This window comes from Colossoma macropomum, unplaced genomic scaffold (genome assembly GCF_904425465.1).
Source record: "Colossoma macropomum unplaced genomic scaffold, Colossoma_macropomum, whole genome shotgun sequence".
NCBI classification, from domain to species: Eukaryota; Metazoa; Chordata; class Actinopteri; order Characiformes; family Serrasalmidae; genus Colossoma; species Colossoma macropomum.
In genome coordinates, this window is record NW_023494789.1 from 24842619 (window position 1) to 24849781 (window position 7163).

The window sequence follows — 7163 nt, forward strand, 5'->3', positions numbered from 1 at the left end:
TAGATACATTAGTTTCATAGCTCCATTCAAACTTCAGACAGATATTTTGATTATTTGATTATGGTTATTTATGATTATGTATTATATGATTATTTTGTGAACCATTCATTTAAAGACGCAGGACCTAAACAGAGCCAAATATACAGTTTAGTGTTCACAATGACAGAAGGTCTTGAACACAAAAATGCAGAAATGTATATAGTCATGTCCATAAACTAACTTTATTAGGTAGCAAATATGTCTTGTTTGCCTGACCATGTTTCACATCTATGCACATGATTTACTTAATCAGAAACTAATATTTATGCTAAATAAATAAATAAATAAATATATAAATAAATAAATAAACCAACAGGGACTATCTAACAGCTTGTATTAGTGAACAACTCTAGCTCAGAGTTAAAGATAAGCTGATTAAGAACATTAGACAGATTTCCGGTCAATGAATGTGGAAGTGGTGATGATTATGCTCTCAGAAATCGAAGTAATATGGCATTTAGATAAGTAAAATGATGTTAGTAGTGGGAGGTATATCAGTTGAAACCATTACACCAGTGGAAATCTTTCTGGCCAGTCTTTTAGGGTTAGCCTTAGCCTAACATTGACACCAGAGCAATAGCCACGCTTCCTCTCATATCACCTTAGGAACCGTCTGACTCGTCAGCTGCATCAGAGTCTCAGGGTCTTAGACCACGCCACCGACCAGCTGGTACCGAAGCCTGAATGACCATAATATTTTCCAGATTCCAGCAGTGTCTGACGGACAAATGACTTGAGGAATTCACTGAAGCTAAGTTGGCTTCTCATCTGAATTTCCTGTTCCACCTTAAATGGTATGGCATGTACAGGTACCAGAATGTAACTGCTGCTCCATTTAAGGTGGAACCCAAAAATTTCTGCAAAAGGCTGGCAAACTAGAAGCCAAATTCATCCTTGTAGAAATTCAGACATGAAACAACAATTAGCACTGTTTTTGGCAGACCCACAGTGCTACTGAAAACCATGACATTTTTCTCTATATTGTTAAAAATGGTTCTTATAAAAGTGATGTGACATAATCCACAATAATCCACAGTTAACCTACAAAAATAGGTTTATTTAAGCATCTTAAATGGTTCTATTAAAAAAAGCAAATAAAAACTGTAATATATACCGAAGCATCAGATATTTTAATTACGCTGTAATATAATTTTTTGGCCATGTTAAAGCAGCAGATAAATAGAGAGTGTTCCCTTAGGGTTTATTTGTTTGTTTTTACTAGTTACTGAAGTACAAACTGTAACAAGTCTCTTGGGTTTTTACCTTTTTTCTGCCCTACAGACTCATTATGGTTTCAGCGAAGCCATGGCATCAAGATCTTAGGGCACTGTTCTGCTTTCTTGTTCAGTTTTCACATAATCTTTGTGCAGTTATTATATGGTCGGACCACAAAAGGCTGAAATTAAGTATATTGTTTTTTATGAACAGAAACTTAAAAAACTTAAAATGGTCAAATCCCACACCACAAACTGAGCTGAAAACCTAAAGAGATTCATCTTTTTCAGTTCAAGACAGAATACAGTCAGCATTTGGGGCAGGCCCAAATAACTTCATTAATCTAAGTGGCACAGCAAACAGCAGGGCTCAGTCTTTGGTTTGTATTGTGGGGTTTCTTTGTATGATTTGTATTCTCTGTGATTTTTGTATTTTCTTCAAACTTTGGATCTTCACATTTGCCTGTGTAGTGTGAATGGTGTCTAAACATAGTGTGAATGGTGTCAAAATGTACTGTGAATGGGGTCTAAATGTAGTGTGAATTTTATCTAAATATAACTGTAATTGTCTTATATGAGCTGATAACAAAAACAAGACAAAACCAAACTAAGAGCTTGTTATTATTACATCTTAGGTGAAGTTTAATAAGGGTTATATATGCTTCACTGACCAGAATGTGAATATAAATTGGTCTAGTTTGGGTTGAGATAATGTAACATGCACATTTTATTTGATATGCACTAGATAGACAGTCATATTTAAGTATTAGTGCATTCCCGAGCAACGAAAGTGAAAGAAAGAAGTGGGTTCATGTAAATTACAGCCCTGATTTAAACGAAAGTAAACTGAGGACGCTGTGAGGCATTAGAGAGCGGGAGAGCGCTGTCTTTCCAGGCTAGCTGTTTTTAGCAGTTGGCTAACTAGAAGCAGTGCTCCGTCACTCGCACAACACGGTGAACTGATGATACTGTAGATCAAACATGACACAAAAGCACCGCTTTTAGTTTAAACGTACCTAAAAGGAGGACTCTGTTTGTCTGGTGTTGATATTTTGCGGTCCACCCCTTAAACTACTACGATAGAACAGAGACATCCAGTCGTCGCTAGCTGGTGTTTGAATACCGTGATGTCATTTGTAGCGGGGTAGCCGAGCGCTCGGCACCAGCTAAAAATAATCTGTTTTCTTTCTTAAATTATGACTATTACAAAATAGCCATGCTTTTCCAGCTGGTAAAAACAGTTGACCAGACACTTTCTCTCACTCTCCCATGACAGATTAGTGAAATGTTCCACTGTTTGGTGAGTGTTTGTCGTGTTCGGACCATAAAGGATAGTTTAAAACAGCAGTTAACCACCCAGGAGCAAAAACCAGCCTTCAAACTTGAAAGACATAATGATTTGACATTTATCGCGGTATGTATCGATATCGAACGATATGAATTTATCGTGAAAACATTTTTGGCCATATCGCCCAGCTCTACTTTCACCTATGTTTTTCTCACTATTTTAGGTGCCATACTGGGGTCTACATTTAAGGCTTTACCAGAACAAGATAAAAATTTGATCTGTAAGAAATCATTCAATATTTCATATTTCATAGGTTATAAATGTCCAATGCAACACATTTATATTTACATTCACAATGAACACCATCAAAAAACAGTGGACAGTAACTATTTATTAAGCTGCACTCCAATGAAAACTCCAAGATAGTTGCTATCATCTTAGTAACTTAACATTTCAACCTTAAACACATTTGTTCTGTAAAAAGCTCTAAGCACAAAACAGAATTTTAGTTTCATGAGTTTTAGTTTTGTGATTGGTCTATAAATGTAATAGGGCTAGTGACATTAATAAAATTCAGTATCATCATGTGCAAAGTATTGTAAAATTTAATAGTCAATACCCATTTTTTGCATGTAAATAAACCATGTATCTGTTGTATTTTAACACTGCTGTTAATTTACAGAAAGAGAATGTAAATTCACAAAAACAAATTACCTTTCTTTCATAGTCATTTGATTTTATTTTAACTGTAGTAACTATTGTAACTGTTATTATTCTTATGGAAAAATACTGTATGTCAGAATAACTAGTTAAACTAGTGAAACAGTTGAATTACAGCAAAGACAGTATTTCTAATAAATTACATGATTTTACAGATTTTTACCATCACTGAGAAAACATACTTCTACTTTTACTGCTTCAGGACTTTCTACTGTTCTTTTTTCAACATATATGATGCTATCACAGTATCAGATATTTAATATTTAAGTTAGCATTAATAAAGACAATGACCCCATGCTTCCTGAGTACTGCTACTCTAACTAAAATAATGTCCTACCAAGACCAGATGGCTTGCTTTGATTGGACTGTTTACCACAAAAGTGAGTCTTACGCAATATTATAAACATTAATCAAACAGAAATCAGAGTCTGGATTTTAAACTGTTCTTTCAAAACAATCTGGAGCACTGGCACTTTGAACTGACATGGTTAAAAAAATGTCAGGCAGTTGCACATGTATTTCATGTACTGCATTAACACAATAATTGCCAAAACAAGTAAAGTTAAGGAAATAATCATGTTGATGTAACACATTTTTTGTGTGTTCCCAGATACCAAGAATAAAGCACACAAAATCTAATTTTAAACCAAAAAACCCCCCCAAAAAAAAATATGAATAAAGTGCTCATTATTTATCAAATATATTGCTAAACATGAAAGCTGAAACTGAGAAGCAATATCATGGTATACCAGTGTACATATATCCCAGCCTTAGTATGTACACTGAATCAATATGATAACATCATCTTCTTTACAATCAATGCATTAATCAGAGTGACATGTTGTTACAGCCATACAGTCTCTGCAAAGACAGAATCATCAGTCACTCTGTATGTGTTGGTATGAGGTTAAAATCTCACATTGGAAATACCAACCCAGCCTTTTCTCCTCTAAATATTCAAAGATATTGTTTATTATGATGGAGATGACAACCAGGACCCTGATTACTTTCTTAACTTAGACCTATGTCTATATCTTGCTGCTTTATGAATTTTCTAGTTGTTGGTACCTGTTTTTATTACCAGGATGCAGAACTAAGATAGAAAGAGATCAAATAGAAAAGACATTCATTTTATTATACAACATCCAAGCACTGTAGACTCTTTAATGGTCTCCTAAGGATCCTCAGTCTCATCCAGGCAAGGCAAAGGGGGGAGGGGGTCTCATTTCTGATTCACTGACACCATGACAGATCACAAGGTCAGAGGCAACATTTCCCCTCAATGCTCGCTCTCTTTCACTCCCAGCTGAAGTGTTAAACCATGAAGAAGAAGTCACATCACAGATCAGTGTCATCTGAACAAACTCAATTAACCTGAACAGGCATGTTTCCACATTAGATCCAAATCGCAGTGCCAGTAGCAACACTGGGGTGAAATAATCTACCAGTTGCAATGTTTTGGACCCAAAATGACAAACTTTATGCAGGTAACACTGACAGAAATACTGCTTTGAATGCATGTTTAAAATGTGTCAGCTGGTTTTACATGAATAAAATACATCAATACGATTCTCGATTAAATATATAAACTGAAATACTGTAACTGCGTTCACGGAACTTGAACGTCTTCTGTAAAACGGAGTAAATACTTTTAGGGACAATCAAATGCTGCATGCAATTTTTAAAAAGATGGTTCTTCAAGGGTTCTTTAAAAAAGGCAATAGTTCTATTTAGAACCATGAGTCCTATATAGAGCAAATTCAAGCCTAAATGATTCTGTTTATGGTGAAATGGTTCTTCATATTGACAGAGAATGTGTTGTACATATGATTCTATACAGCTTTTTTGATAATGGTTCTATATAGCACCAAAAGGATTCTGCTGCTGTTATGTGAGCAAAAAAGTTCCATATAGAACCATATCCAGCACATTCTCCATCAATCTGAAGAACAATTTAACCATGCAAAGAATCATTTAAGCATGAAATGGTTCTATACAGAACCACTGCCTTTACTAAAGAACCTTTGAAGAGCCATCTTTTTAAGTGTGTATAAACAGAGATGATTTCAACAGGATTGCACCCATATCTGGCTTTGGGGGGTGAAGCTGTGATTTTCTTGCACTTGTGTGTTTCACAGTGGGTGTGGGTGGGGTTTGGGTGAGGGGGATCGACCCCTCTGCAACCGCAATTCATGCACTGACTAGAAACGCAGCACACGGTTCTGCCATGCTTTTCACTGCAGGCTGACCTCAAAGGCGTTTAGGAACGCAGCAGCGCACAAATGCCTTCAATCTCAGACCAAAAAAGCTGGTCGTCTGTATGAGACTCTGCCTCGTCTACCATACTATGCAAACCCGAGTGCTAATAAAAGCCCAGGACGTTGTAAGGACCAAGTTTGATCCACCGACTCTCGGCGTTTTACTCGGTTAAAGCGTCTACTCGACTGCACAGCCCTCAGCGGATACATGCTGCTCATGTTTTCTCTGTGTTTAAGCTGAAGGCGGTTAATCTGTCCTGTCCATGTAAACCACAGCAAACTCCCAGCTGGCCGTTTGAACCATGAGCTCCCCCACAAAGAGCGCAGTGAACCGGGGGCAATGCCCGGAGCGCGAGCCACCAGCAGCACAGACCCCGTTCCTCCTGCTCGTGCATTCCGTTTCCACACCATTGGAGCGCGCGCAGAGTCAGTGCTCGGCTACAAAGTGAGTTCTGCTAGCAGGCACGTCCGCGCGCGCCGTTGCGATCTACCGGACTGCATACAACCTGCACCCCCGCCCCCTGCACACACACACACACACACACACACACGGAGCCGGGTTCAGTGGGGTGAATAAAATATAATTATCAGGGATTCTTACCACAGCGAAGAAAAGAAGCGACGATAAAAACTCGTCCAGACCGCCGTCCAGTCAGTCCACTCTGCATCCAACCGAGACGCGGGAACGAGAGGGATTCACTTCAGACTTCAGCAGGACACGGAGAGTCTCTCTCTCGCTCTCTCTCTCTCTCTCTCTCTCTGCTTCTCTTTCTTTGCTTCTCTCTCTCTCTCTTGCTGGCTTTCTGCTCCTCTTTCTCTCTCTCTCTGCTCCTGTCTCTCTCTCTCTCCCCTCCCTCTCCCTCTCTCGTTCTATTTTGGCTTTCTCCTGCTCTCTATTTTCTCTCTCTCTCTCTCTCTCTCTCTCTCTCTCTCTCTCTCTCTCTCTTTTGTGCCTCTCTCTCTTCTTCTCTCTCTCTCTCTCTCTCTCTCTCTCTCTCTGTGTAACAGCTATAGCTGGTCAGCTGCCTCTCCGGAGCTGTAGCAGAAAGAAAGAGAACGCTGGGAGAATGAAATGAGGAAAATGAAGTGTAATAGTAGATAATGATGAGGTCTCTCTCTCCATATTCTGGCCTGTGTGTGTAATGCTGCCTGGTGCTTGTCCACGCAGACTCGCAGTGTTCGCCGGTATGCACTGTGCATTCAGATGAACTCCCCCTTACACACATTCACACTGGAGCCTGTCCAGCTCTCCAGCAGCTGGGCCCTGTCCAGCCCTCCACTGATATTAACCTGACACAGACTCTCTCAGCTGGACTTAGATTAGATACTACACTGTGAGTGATGATAGTCCAGTCAGTGCGTTACAGCAGGAAACACAGCAGTGTACAGAGTGCAGATCTGCTGTGATTCTCACTGTTCTGTACTTAAATATACAGGAGAAGACTATGCAGCACCCTGGACAGCAGCTGAGTGACCTCACATCAGTTTAACCTATTACATTAAAACACTCACACTGTAATAGTGGCAAAAAATCATCTCTAGAGTCTAGAAGAGACATTCTAGAGTCTGTAAAAATAAATAAATAAATAAACAAAAAGAATGCTATAAAACAATAGAGTTCCTTTATATTTACACTAGATTTCT

The 7163-nt window shown here is 38.8% G+C and overlaps 1 protein-coding gene across 1 annotated transcript in view; it reads right to left on the reverse strand.

Annotated features, from left to right (window-relative positions):
• The window catches only part of adcyap1r1b (adenylate cyclase activating polypeptide 1b (pituitary) receptor type I), a 46751-nt gene extending 40440 nt beyond the window's left edge, over positions 1 to 6311 (reverse strand). Inside the window, exon 1 of the mRNA XM_036570632.1 lies at positions 6121 to 6311. The gene's annotated coding sequence lies outside the window, so the exon portion shown is untranslated. The remainder of the gene's footprint in view (positions 1 to 6120) is intronic.
• Between the last annotated feature and the right edge of the window lie 852 nt (positions 6312 to 7163).